The sequence below is a fragment of the Bos javanicus genome, chromosome 26 (genome assembly GCF_032452875.1).
Source record: "Bos javanicus breed banteng chromosome 26, ARS-OSU_banteng_1.0, whole genome shotgun sequence".
Classification (NCBI taxonomy): Eukaryota; Metazoa; Chordata; class Mammalia; order Artiodactyla; family Bovidae; genus Bos; species Bos javanicus.
Window position 1 is genome coordinate 18414474 of NC_083893.1, and position 14139 is coordinate 18428612.

Below are 14139 nucleotides of genomic sequence, written 5' to 3' on the forward strand. Positions count from 1 at the left end.
ACACTCAAGGTCTTTTGGTTCCTAGGTCCCTACACAGACAGGTGTTTCCTTATAATCAGTCCCTTTCAGTTGAGCCAAGTATCCCTGGATTCTGTTCCTCATAACCAAAAAGCCTTAACTAGAATGGAAGGCACTTACAGGTACACAAAATAGATATTAATTCAGCCTTGCCCAGGTTCAGAAATAGGTTTTATTTTAAAATCCTTTGTTCTGGATGTCTCTGGCCCATCGTCTAAGTCCAAACTTTGCTCAAGGTCCTTCCTCTCTAAGGCACTTGGAAAAAAATTCATATTTTGCTTCTTCTATCTCTTCTATCACTGAGTAATACTCAGCAGATATGTTCTGTTGGCCCCTGATCTTACCTGGTTTTCCACTCCTACATTATCTGGGCTACACTGGAAAAGCTCCTTTGACTCTCAGCAATACTTTCTTCCTTATTGTTTTCTAATACGTAATTACTAAATTCTTTTTACTTTTAACATGTACATATAAGAACTGTATTATTCCATCTCTTGTAGCAGACACATCACCGCCTGTTTGTATCTATTATCAATTATCTCTAATGGCTTGTTCTAATTCTTATTATATAAACAGTCATCTATTATGCAACCAATGAGTAGATGTAACACAAACCAGAAAGAACAACTGACTCACATCTGTCAGGCAAAGCTGAAATTTACCTGACTCGATCAAACAGTCCCACAATAAAACAATCACAACTTACAAGTTTCCACAACACCCTAGCTACCAAACCTCTGTTCCAGGAAAAATGATACCTCTACATATTAAACATAACTAATCTCTAACACACTTTACCAATACTACCTGGATCTCTTTTTTTTTTTTGCCCACAGCCTGTGGGATCCTAGTTTCCCTGCAGTGGAAGCACAGTCTTAACCGCGGGACGGCTGGGGAAGTTTTACAAAGATCATCTTTAATTTGGTATAATGAAAACAAGGTGTGGGTAAACTTGAGCGTTCATCTCTATGTCCTTGAAAAGTTATTACCTAATTTTAATCAACAGCCCAAGTGTTCAGTTGGTGACTACCAAATTTCTTTCTTTTCTCTAAAATGATAATATAAGAATTCACATAAAACTTAAAAATTATAAATATGTGTTCTCAAGCCAAAGTCTTAAGAAAGAGAACTAAAAATGCTCTTTCCTCAACCTTTTTACATACTAAGGCTAAAGATGCCAATGATTTAAAGATGCCAATGATTATGATATGAGCCAATTAAAATCAAAAAGAATCTTCATCCTAAGTCATTGACAAAGCCTCTTTTTATTTTAAATGTTGGCTTATTTCAGTCAAGATATGAGTCAATAGATTATTATTTATAATCACTGCCAATGAGAAATTACTACTGTACTGAGAGCGCCAGAAAATCATGAAATGGATTAGCACCAAAAGAGTCTTATAATTTATCAAATCTAAGCTTTTATGACTGTCACATCTCTTTTAATTCTGAAAAGCAATTCAGATCAAATTAATTCTAACATATAAATGTACATGAACAGCATCCATTATATTCCTAAAGTAGAAATACATACATACATATAACCTCCAGATCTTCAGTTTATTAATATCCAGAGTAAGACTCAGTTGAGATTCCAAAACTTACATAAGAGTTGACCTTCAGGCACTAAACTGGATCAAATACACATGCAGAAAGGAGCTAGAAGCACAAAACCCTACCTATATTGTTTCTCAACAGGATCCTTTCTGACTCTGTTCCCTCATAGTTAGAACAGGCAGGAGAATAAGTTCAAGGCTGCCCCCACCTATTTACAAGGAATACAAGAAAAAGATACCTAAGGAGTCCTAATACAGAAGTAACCAGTAAGCAAACACAGTTTCTTTTCCCCTTCCACTTTCTCTCCCTTTCCTTCCCATAATCATTCACTTTTGTTTTGTCTCACTTTAATTTCTTAAACCTAATTCTTTTTTGTCCTCTTCCTTATTTTTTCTGAGTGGAGCATGTGGTAAGACAAAAATGGAGAGAAATGGTTAAAAAGAAGTAAAACGGAAGATAAGAGAAGGAAAAGACAGATACAGTAGGTAATGCTTTTAAATTATCCGCATATCACAAAGTCCAATAATCTCTTTCCATGGAATACATAGTACCACAATGTAAAGCTAAGAATATCAAGGAACATGGTGAAGAACTTAAGAGAAGAGCTAAAGAAAAAAAATACTATTATTAAGCAAAACCACCTTCTCCCTCTACAGTAACTAATTTTAAAATGAGCTGTAAGTTTGTTCAAGTTTAAGAAAAAAAATTAATTTCTTACATAAGTGCTGAAAGCTTCTGATGAGGCATTGGTAAATCGAAGAGACAGGAAAAAAACTTTCTCCTTGTTTGTTGTAACAATGAAACCCTCCTTTCCCTGCCCTATCACAGCCTACACAAATTCCAGATATGTTAGAGGACACAAGGCACATTATGTGGCCTGAAAGGCAGTACTTATTAGGACTCTTAAGCATTCATCTGCAAGTAGGAACAAAACAGAAATTTAAAACTGGACCAGTTAATTATATTTGCCAACACGTAGATGAAGCTCAACAGTCTCCCATCACATTGAACACTGCATTAGACAAAACAATCACACAATATAAGAGTATAAGGACAAGCATATAAAGGCAAGAGCAATCCCTACACAAAAAATAAATTCCAGACAGAATAAAGGTCTAAATATAAAAAGTCAAACCTGGAAAAAAAATAAATTAATGGGGCAGAGGAAAGCATTCTTAAACACAATATAAAATGTACAATCCACAAAGAGAAGACTGAAACATTTAACTACATCAAAATTTTAAATGTCTGTTCAACAAATGACATTATAAACAAAGTTCTTAAAAAATGAAGTCACAGTACCTCTGGAGAGGGGAACTGGATGAAAGAACAGGAGTGGGAGAGAAACTTTTCACTGTATGTTTTGTATTTTCTGGATTTTCGATTCAAGTGAACATATTAACACTACTCATTCATAATAAATAAATAAATTTAAAATTTTTAAGTATTAATAAAAGATAAGCTATAAGCTGAAAAAAAACTTTTATTCATACAAAAGGATTAGTATTCAGAATTTATCAATATGACTAAAATTTATAAGAAAAACACTCAAAGAAAATTAGTCAAAAGATATGACCAATTCATAGAAGAGAGGTCTAAATAACTAATAAATATGAAAATAATCCTAACTTTAGAAGTTAAAAAGGTAAAGCAAATTGAAAAATGGTATCTTCCGCCATCTATCATTTTGGCATAAACTATCAGATTTAGTGAAAGTCGCTCACTCATGTCCGACTCTTTGCAACCCCCTGGACTGAACAGTCCATGGAATTCTCCAGGCCAGAATACTGGACTGGGTAGCCATTCCCCTCTCCTAGAGATCTTCCCAACCCAGGGATCGAACCCAGGTCTCCCACTTTACAGGCAGATTCTTTACCAGCTGAGTTACCAGGGAAGCCTATCAGATTCAGGTGATACCAGATTAGGGTGATATCTTCTTATTCTTAGTTTGCTAAGGGTTATTTATTTATTATACTGAGTCTGTGCTTCAGTTCAGTCGCTCCGTCATGTCCAACTCTTTGCGACCCCATGGACTGCAGCACATCAGGCTTCCCTGTCCATCACCAACTCCCGGAGTTTACTCAAAACTCATGTCCATCGAGTCAGTGACACTACCCAACCATCTCATCCCCTGTTGTCCCCTTCTCCTGCCTTGAATCTTTCCCAGCATCACAGTCTTTTCCAGTGAGTCTGTTCTTTGCATCAGGTGGCCAAAGAATTGGAGTTGTAGCTTCAGCATCGGTCCTTCCAATGAACATTCAGGACTGATTTCCTTTAGGATTGACTGGCTGGATCTCCTTGCAGGCCAAGGGACTCTCAAGGGTCTTCTCCAACTCCACAGTCCAAAAGCATCAATTCTTCAGTGCTCAGCTTTCTTTATACTCCAACTCTCACATCCGTACATGACTACTGGAAAAACCATAGCTTTGACTAGATGGACCTTTGTTGGCTAAGTAATATCTCTGCTTTTTAATATGCTGTCTAGGTTGGTCATAGCTTTCCTGCCAGGGAGTAAGCGTCTTTTAATTTCATGGCTGCAATCACCATCTGCAGTGATTTTGGAGCCGCAAAAAATAAAGTTTGTCAGTTTCCATTGTTTCCCCATCTATTTCCCATGAAGTGATGGGACCAGATGCCATGATCTTAGTTTTCTCAATGTTGAGTTTTAAGCCAACTTTTTCACTCTCATCTTTCGCTTTCATCAAGAGGCTCTTTAGTTCTTCACTTTCTGCTATGAGGGTGGTGTCATCTGCATATCTGAGGTTATTGATATTTCTCCCCACAATCTTGATTCCAGCTTGTGCTTCATCCAGCCCAGCATTTCACATGAGTATCTGCTTAGTATTATCAAAAATTTTTGATAATCATGTAATTTTTCTCCTTTGTTTATGTAGTGAATGGTACTGACTAATGTTAAACCAACTGGGTATTTCTAGAATAAACCAAATATTGTAGTGATGTTTTATCATTTTTATATGCTGCTGAGTTTGGTTTACTAATTGTTTGTTTAGGTTTCTCCATATATGTCCCAAGTGAGATTATCATAGAATTGTCCTTTCTTATATTTTTCTTCATTAGGTTTTATATCAAGGTTGTGCTGGCCTGTCAAAGTGAGTTGGGGAGTGTGTCTTATTTTTCTATTTTCTGAAAAAGTTTAAGTGCTACTGTCATTTCTTCCTTAAGTGATGGAATTGGCTGATGAAGTCATCTGAACCTAGAGTTTTCTTTGTAAGGTTTTTAATTATATATATTCAATTTATTTTGTGTTACAGAACTATTCAAATTTTCTATTTCTTCTTGTATTAATTTTGATAAGTTGTATATTTCTTTATTGGCATAAACTTGTTTGTAATATCCTCTGAGGAACTTATTAACGTGTCCAGGTTCAATAGTGATCTGCTCGTCCTTGTTCCTGATACTGGTAATTTTTTTTTTTAATTTATGAATCTTATTAGAGATTTATCAATTTTTATTAGCATTGTCAAGGTTCCAGTTTTTGGGTTTGCTGAATTCCTCTGTTACATGTTTGGTATTTATTTCACTAACATCTGTTCTGATCTTTATTACTTCCTTTCTTCTTTACTGGACTCAGGATAAGGTGCTACAAATCAATGGGGAATGAATGACCTTTTCACTGAATGGTGCTGAGACATGTGGACAACTATAGGGGGAAAAAGTGAAAACTGACACCTATGTCACTATGCTGCTGCTGCTAAGTCGCTTCAGTCGTGTCTGACTCTGTGCGACCCCAGAGACGGCAGCCCACCAGGCTCCCCCGTCCCTGGGATTCTCCAGGCAAGAGCACTGGAGTGGGTTGCCATTTCCTTCTCCAGTGCATGAAAATGAAAAGTGAAAGTGAAGTCGCTCAGTCGTGTCCGACTCTTAGCGACCCCATAGACTGCAGCCCACCAGGCTCCTCCATCCATGGGATTTTCCAGGCAAGAGTACTGGAGTGGGGTGCCATTGCCTTCTCCAATGTCACTATACACAAGGTCAATTTTGGGTGAATTATTGATCTAACGGTGAAAAACAAAACAGTAACCCTACTAGAAGGTTAATATAGAAGAATATATTATTGAACTCAGAGTGGGGAAATAATTTTTAAATTACACATTAAAAATAGCAACCACAAAGAAAAAGCTCAATACTTTTGAGTTCATTAAAATAAGAACTATGTTATCAAAAGACACCATTAAGAAAGTAAAAAATATATCTACAATATATATGGTGGGGAAATATATCTACAATATATATGGTTAAAAAAGGCTCATACCCTGAATATATACAGATGTCGTACAATCAATATGAAAAAATAAATAACCAACAGAAAAACAAGCATGAGATTTCAAGAAACTCTCATTTTAAAAACTACTCAATACCTCTAGACATCAAAGAACTGCAAATTAAAAATCAATGACATACTATCATCCAACAGAATGGCTAAAATTGACAATACCAAGGATTAGAGAAAATAATTCTAACTTTATAAAGTAACTATTTTATACAGATAGTGGGGCTATAACTGCTTCATCTTATCTACAATATGAATGAACAAGTATACCCTATGAGCAACAATTCTAAAAACATGTCTAGCATGTGCATGCAGCAACATGGGCACCAAAAATCCCAAGCAAGAATGTTCACTGATACATTAATTTCTAAGCAGCCAAAACTGGAAGCAAAATGTCCAGCAGAATGGTTTTTAAAATGTGGCATATATAATAGCAATTTTCTTTAATGCTACTTATGTATTGATTTATTTTTAGCTGTCCTGGGTGGGTCCTCCGTGTACTGGGCTTTTCTCTAGTTGTCGCGAGCAAGGGCTGCTCTTCACTGCAGTGCACAGGCTTCTCACTGCCATTTCCTCTCTTGTTCCGGAGCACAGGCTCACCGGCTTCAGTAGTTGCAGCGCGAGGGCTGAGTAGTTGCCGCTCCCGGTCTCTAGAGCACAGGCTCAATAGTTGGGCCCATGAGCTTAGTTACTCCGCAGCATGTGAAATCCTCCTGGATCAGGGATCAAACCCGTGTCTCCTGCGCTGGCAGGCAGATTCTTTAATAATGGGAGATTTTATAGCAATGAAAAAGGACAAAGTCCAGTTACATACACAATCATGAATGAATCTCACAGATAACTGAGCAAAAGATGTCCTTCTCTCTCTCTCTCTCTCTCTCTCTCTCTCTCTCTCTCATACACACACACAAACTACTTACTATATAATGCTATTTTCATATCAAATTTTAAAAACAGACAAAAAATATAGTGTTTAGAGATAAGTCTCCAATTTACAATGGTTCAACTTACAATTGTTCAACTCTATGATGGTGTGAAAACAATATGCATTCACTAGAAACTCTACTTCAAATTTTTGAATTTTGATCTTTTCCTGGGCTAGCAATATGTAGTACAATACTGTTTGGTGATGCTGGGCAGCAGCAACGAGCCACAGCTCCCAGGTAGCCACGAGGTCATGAGGGTAAACCAAAACATTTACAACCATTCTGGTTTTTGACTTTTAATACAGTATTCAATATAGTACATGAGATATTCAATACTTTATTATAAAATAGGCTTTGTTTTAAATGATTATGACCAACTACAGGCTAATGTGAGTGGTCTGAGCATGTTTAAGTTAGGCTAGGCTAAGCTATCATGTTCAATAGGTTGGGTGTATTAAATGAATTTTCAACTCTATTGTAAAGCAAGGAAGAATTGTACTTGCTTAAGTAGCAAATTGTAGAGAAAAGCAAAGATGTATTTACCATTCAGGATAATGGTTACGTTTGGGAGTTAGTGATTATGAGAAGACAAGAGAGCATAAGGAGAGTTTCTAGGGTGCTAGCACTGTTTTGGGAAAAAGTATTAGGCTGTGGCAGAGAAGGTAATGGCACCCCACTCCAGTACTCTTGCCTGGAAAATCCATGGACAGAGGAGCCTGGTAGGCTGCAGTCCATGGGGTCGCTAAGAGTCGGACACGACTGAGCGACTTCACTTTCACTTTTCTCTTTCATGCATTGGAGAAGGAAATGGCAACCCACTCCAGTATTCTTGTCTGGAGAATCCCAGGGATGGCGGAGCCTGGTGGGCTGCTGTCTATGGGGTCGCACAGAGTCCGACATGACTGAAGCGACTTAGCATTAGCATTAGCATTAGGCTGTGGGGAAACGGAGTGATTCATTTGAAGTAAATATGGAAAATGCTGAGATTTGTTGAAGCTGGGTATTAGAAAGAGTATTGATTATTACTTGTATGTATAATCAGTATCTTTCATGACAATTTTTTTTAAAAAACCAAGCATAGATTTGACCTAAATCTTGGTACAATTTGATGTAAATATCACAGAAAATCAAAATACAGTATATACTAAAGATTAATTTCCTCATCATAAAAGTTTTTGCATAGATGGCTAGTACCAGGAGAATTAGTAGTTAGGTATAAAGGCAAACAGAGATAGCAAAGACTTCAGTATTTAAGAGCATATACCAGGGCATTCAAAGCCGGTGCTCTGGGACAACCCACAGGGATGGGGTGGGGAGGAAGGTGGGAGGGGGGTTTAGCACGGGGGTACACATGTACACCTGTGGCTGATCCATGTCGATGTATGGCAAAAACCACCACAATATTGTAAAGAATCAGCCTCCAATTAAAATAAATAAATTTGTTAAAAATTAAAATAAAGGACTATAAGAATAGAAGAAAAAAAAAGCATATACTAAGCAACCATCCCAAAGAGTAACAGAGGCAAGACTTATCCCTTAAAAAGGGTATTTTTTAATACCAATAGTCTGCAGTGATTACTTTTACCACTAGATGGAACTCTACATGTAAGGTGATATGCTTAGTGAAGGACTGGAAACAAAATCCACAGCTGAAAAATCAATTACATAAAAATGAAATGCAAGTGCTTTTAAAGCATTTTGAACCCATGAATCTGTAACATTCAAGGCAGTGGGAAAAAAAAAACAACAACCCTGTATCCTACAGATGTATCTTTTGGCTGACTACTCCCAAAAATGCATGCCCACAAAACTAAATGTTTCCTCCCTAGTGAACTGCTTAACTTGATTTGTTCTCCAAGAACCACAATCTTGGCAACATCTTTCAAAATAGGAGCTATATTTAAAGTTGTCTAAACCTGACTTACCACCCTGAGAGAAGTATGCACTCTCTTACTATGTTTTCAACCTTAGCTGTGAAACATGGCTTTAAATGTGTCACTTTATTGAAGAGCTGTTAGATATGAATACATACAAGTATTAAACAAGAGGCTATTATTTCTCCCTTTTTCTACCTATACCAGCCAAAGTTAAACTGGTATGAAAGTTGTACATAAACAAAAAGGATAAAGTGGGCTCCAGGTGTTCAAGCTGGCAGGTTTTTTATAACACAGGTTAAGGCTGATAAGTAGTACCACAGTTTTTCAGGAAATAATATCCAATTCCTTAAACAAAAATTTTGAAACACTTACATCCCAAGATCTGCCCTAGCTGCCCAAGGTTTAGTAATATGGACCTCTTATCACTAATTTAGACTTCAGGCAATGGCACCCCACTCCAGTACTCTTGCCTGGAAAATCCCATGGACGGAGGAGCCTGGTAGGCTGCAGTCCATGGGGTCGCTAAGAGTCGGACACGACTGAGTGACTTCACTTTCACTTTTCACTTTCTTGCATTGGAGAAGGAAATGGCAACCCACTCCAGTGTTCTTGCCTGGAGAATCCCAGGGATGGGGGAGCCTGGTGGGCTGCCGTCTATGGGTCGCACAGAGTTGGACATGACTGAAGCGACTTAGCAGCAGCAGTCTACAAAAATTTATTTGGCCCCTTTATTTGATCCCAACTTGAACTAATTTCAGACTACTAGAGCAACTTTATCGGAATTAAAGTGGCAGATGAAGGAATTCCTCATCGTTTACCCTCTTAACCTAAGCATTCTGCAAATGTGGTCAAGATTTTAACCCTATGAAATGACAATGGAAAGTTCTCAGTCTAAAGGACTAATTTGTCTTCCTCTGAGTACCAATAATGCAAGTTAATTAACATATATTTAATTTGTCAATTTTTATCCCTTTGGGTGTCACAAGAATTGGTATTAATTCTGTTTCTGCCACTTCGCTTACTTTTTCTCACCAAGGCTGGTGAACAATTGGAAGAAAGTTTACTTGTATTGGAAAAGTAACATGAAAATTCCCTATTTATTTGGAGAAAGTTCTATAGGATGCTTCACTGACAAAAGATTGTCTCTCTTATTACATAAAAGCTGTTTACCCCTCAAAAAAGTACAGTCAAAGCTTCAGGAGACTCTTTTCCTATAGACTTTAAATGCCATGAGTCTCAGGCAATTAAAACCAATAGATTTCTACCTATGATCAGATTACATTTCAAAAGACTACTTCTAAATCCACTTGTTTCAAAGTCCAGAATGATACTATCCAAGAGACTGCTAATGCTTTTGCTCTGGCACATGACTGTTCGTATCTATACAACTTCACATATTGAAAATTCTTAAGAGTTTTAATATCTTAGTCAGTACTCAACGAACCTAAAAGTAAGTCTCTTCATCAGCTAGCATAAGAAAGTGAGTTGCTTTTCTGAGGCACATATTAGCCAAACAAGAAATCAAGTTACTCACATGTCATTTAAATTCAAACTAATTGTGATCTACCTAGTCCTTTGTAATTTTAAGAAGCTGTAAGGTACAGGAACAAACTAAAACAAACTAAACTAAGTCTGTGGTGCCCAAAAGTTTAAATTTCACCGAATACTATAAGATGCTATTTTGTTTTCCACTATCTCTATTTTCAAAAATACAAATGCTCAGCTATAAGTGCAATTAGCACATAGGCACCCAGAAGCTCCTGTGAAAGGTCTTTGAAAATTAGGTTGCAAATAATTTTTCTTTTACTGCATTTGCACATACATGCTAGTCTTTTAAGTGTTATTATTTTAAAGAGATCTTTGGGTATTTGCTAAAACTCCTTTGAAATTGGAAGTAATTATGACGCTTTTTCCACTATGGTAAATCTTAAGCAACCACCACTTTGGGGAAACATCATACACTTTCTCACTCAACACTTTCTGAATGACACCAACTGTTGAGATACGTGATATTGAAAAGATGGATTCTAATATATGAAATTTTATGGTGCATGAAATTTTTTTAATTTAAATATCCCAATTTCTTTTCAACACTTTTAAAAAATTATTTTATTTTTTTTGACCATATCTCGGGGCTTATGAGATCTTAGTTCCCCAACCAGGGATTGAACCTGGGACCTTGGCAGTGAAAGCAGAGATCTACCTGCTGGACCACTTTTTATTTCTTAACTCCTAAAAAGAAACTATTGTGTCAGTTAAAATAGTTATGCCTTGAAAAATGTAGGCTTTATCCTCCGTACACACCTTAATACCCATACTCTCAATTTAAATTTTAATGAAAATTTAACACAATGATGTAAGTGTATGCTTCATACTGGTGTACTTATTTTTAATATTTAAAAGCCATATTTGATGAAAAATCCAGATTGAAAAATGACTGATCTCTTGCTTAGGGTCATCCTAACAAAAGCAGCAGATTGAATAGCAGATCTAATTAAGGAGAGCTTGGTCATAAGGACAGCTACTACAAAATGACCTGATCAGAAGGAAAAAAATAAAGTAGACCTTGTTATCTGAGTGAAAAAAAAACTATTATTGCAACCAATGACAGATTGTAGGGATTCCAAAAATCAGAAAACTTTAAAATGATAAATAGACTTAACCATACAAAAGCTGCTGCTGCTGCTGCTAAGTTGCTTCAGTCGTGTCCGACTCTGTGCGACCCCATAGATGGCAGCCCACCAGGCTCTCCCGTCCCTGGGATTCTCCAGGCAAGAACACTGGAGTGGGTTGCCATTTCCTTCTCCAATGCATGAAAGTGAAAAGTGAAAAGTGAAAGTGAAGTCGCTCAGTCGTTTCCGACTCTTCGAGACCCCATGGGCAAGAGTACTGGAGTGGGGTGCCATTGCCTTCTCCGATAAAAAAGCTAGTCAGATTTAAAAAAAAACCAAACCTAGTCAGATTTCAAAGGGCTTACTACAGTGCATGTAGCTTTCTCTGATTAAAGTTTGACTTTCTTAGAGAGCAGGACGTGTTTGAAGATAATGTCAAGAATGTTACTAAATACTATTGCTGTACACTTTCTTGGTTTCTCATCTTCTCCTAATTGTTAGTTTCCTGTTATTTGGTGAGTTATTTGGTGAGTTTTTTTTAATTTCATTTTTAATTTCATTACAGCTTCATTTAATTTCATTAATTTTCATTAATTTCATTTTTTAATTTCATTTTCAAAAAACATTCTTGGTTTTATCCTTGTAATTGTGTTCACCATAAAAATAAAACAAGTGAAGAACTTCTACATTATGTAATCCCAATGTCATTCTTTATAGTTCCTAAATTAATAAAGTTTGCCACTTCCCAAATGTATTGATATAATTAAGACACATACATACAGCAATTGTTCAATCTCATAGTTCAGCTTAACAAATCACCTGTATTTAATTTCATAACTGATATTGTTATTTATTTTTTCATCTGATTATCTTAGAAGCTATGGCTTTATACAGTTTTATAGTTTGATACTAACACATTTCCCATTATAAAATGTACTGTCATTAACTCACTCTATACTTTTAAAATTATTTATAAAGTAGATCACAAAACTTGTGAACTTCTGACAAAACTGTTCCTTTTTTATCTATCACTATATTTTAAAATTACAGAAAAGAACAACAGTTTTCCTACAGTTCAGTTCAGTTCAGTCACTCAGTCTTGTCCAACTCTTTGCGACCCCATGAAATCACAGCACGCCAGGCCTCCCTGTCCATCACCAACTCCCGGAGTTCACTCAGACTCACATCCATCGAGTCAGTGATGCCATCCAGCTATCTCATCCTCTGTCGTCCCCTCCTCCTCCTGCCCCCAATCCTTCCCAGCACCAGAGTTTTTTCCAGTGAGTCAACTCTTCACATAAGGTGGCCAAAGTACTGGAGTTTCAGCTTCAGCATCATTCCTTCCAAAGAAATCCCAGGGCTCATCTCTTTCAGAATGGACTGGTTGGATCTACTTGCAGTCCAAGGGACTCTCAAGAGTCTCCTCCAGCACCACAGTTCAAAAGCATCAATTCTTTGGCACTCAGCTTTCTTCACAGTCCAACTCTCACATCCATACATGACTACTGGAAAAACCATAGCCTTGACTAGATGGACCTTTGTTGGCAAAGTAATGTCTCTGCTTTTCAATATGCTATCTAGGTTGGTCATAACTTTCCTTCCAAGGAGTAAGCATCTTTTAATTTCATGGCTGCAGTCACCATCTGCAGTGATTCTGGAGCCCCAAAAAATAAAGTCTGACACTGTTTCCACGGTTTCCCCATCTATTTCCCATGAAGTGATGGGACCAGATGCCATGATCTTCATCTTCTGAATGTTGAGCTTTAAGCCAATTTTTTCACTCTCCACTTTCACTTTCATCAAGAGGCTTTTTAGTTCCTCTTCACTTTCTGCCATAAGGGTGGTGTCATCTGCATATCTGAGGTTATTGATATTTCTCCCGGCAATCTTGACTCCAGCTTGTGCTTCTTCCAGCCCAGCGTTTCTCATGATGTACTCTGCATATAAGTTAAATAAGCAGGGTGACAATATACAGCCTTGACATACTCCTTTTCCTATTTGGGACCAGTCTGTTGTTTAATGTCCAGTTCTAACTGTTGCTTCCTGACTTGCATACAGATTTCTCAAGAGGCAGATCAGGTGGTCTGGTATTCCCATCTCTTTCAGAATTTTCCACAGTTTATTGTGATCCACATAGTCAAAGGCTTTGGCATAGTCAATAAAGCAGAAATAGATGTTTTTCTGGAACTCTCTTGCTTTTTCAATGATCCAGCAGATGTTGGCAATTTGATCTCTGGTTCTTCTGCCTTTTCTAAAACCAGCTTGAACATCTGGAAGTTCATGGTTCACGTATTGCTGAAGCCTGGCTTGGAAAATTTTGAGCATTACTTTACCAGCGCGTGAGATGAGTGCAATTGTGCGGAAGTCTGAGCATTCTTTGAGCATAATATTTTAAAATTACAGAAAAGGACAACAGTTTTCCTACAGTAGGCACTAAAGACTGTAACACAAAAGACAATAACAAGATCATTAACTGCTGGATGCACGGTACAGACAATGGAAGCTCTAAGAATTCAGAGGCAGGAGAGACTCTTTCACTCTTATACAAGGAGAGTTGAGATTTGCAGTAGGTCTTAAAGATGAGAAGGGTTTGACAGAGTTTGACAGTACTCACCTTGAGCACTCTGACTCCCATCCTCCTCCTTCAGACAGTTTCCATTCTCCAAGACCCCGTCCTACAGGGCTCATCAGCGCTGCCTCCAAAGCCTGCCCCTGTGGCTGTGGCTGGCAGCCTCTACAGTAAGTCACCCTCTTGTTCCCATATTTTCGTTTTTTCATTTTCATCTACTCTCTTGCTCTGCTCCCTTCCATACCATTTTTCCAGTGCTTCCTAGATTTTCACAAGCCACAACTATTGA

The 14139-nt window shown here is 37.4% G+C and overlaps 1 protein-coding gene across 3 annotated transcripts in view; it reads right to left on the reverse strand.

Annotated features, from left to right (window-relative positions):
* The window catches only part of ARHGAP19 (Rho GTPase activating protein 19), a 67886-nt gene that overhangs the window by 40153 nt on the left and 13594 nt on the right, over nt 1-14139 (reverse strand). The window lies entirely within an intron of this gene.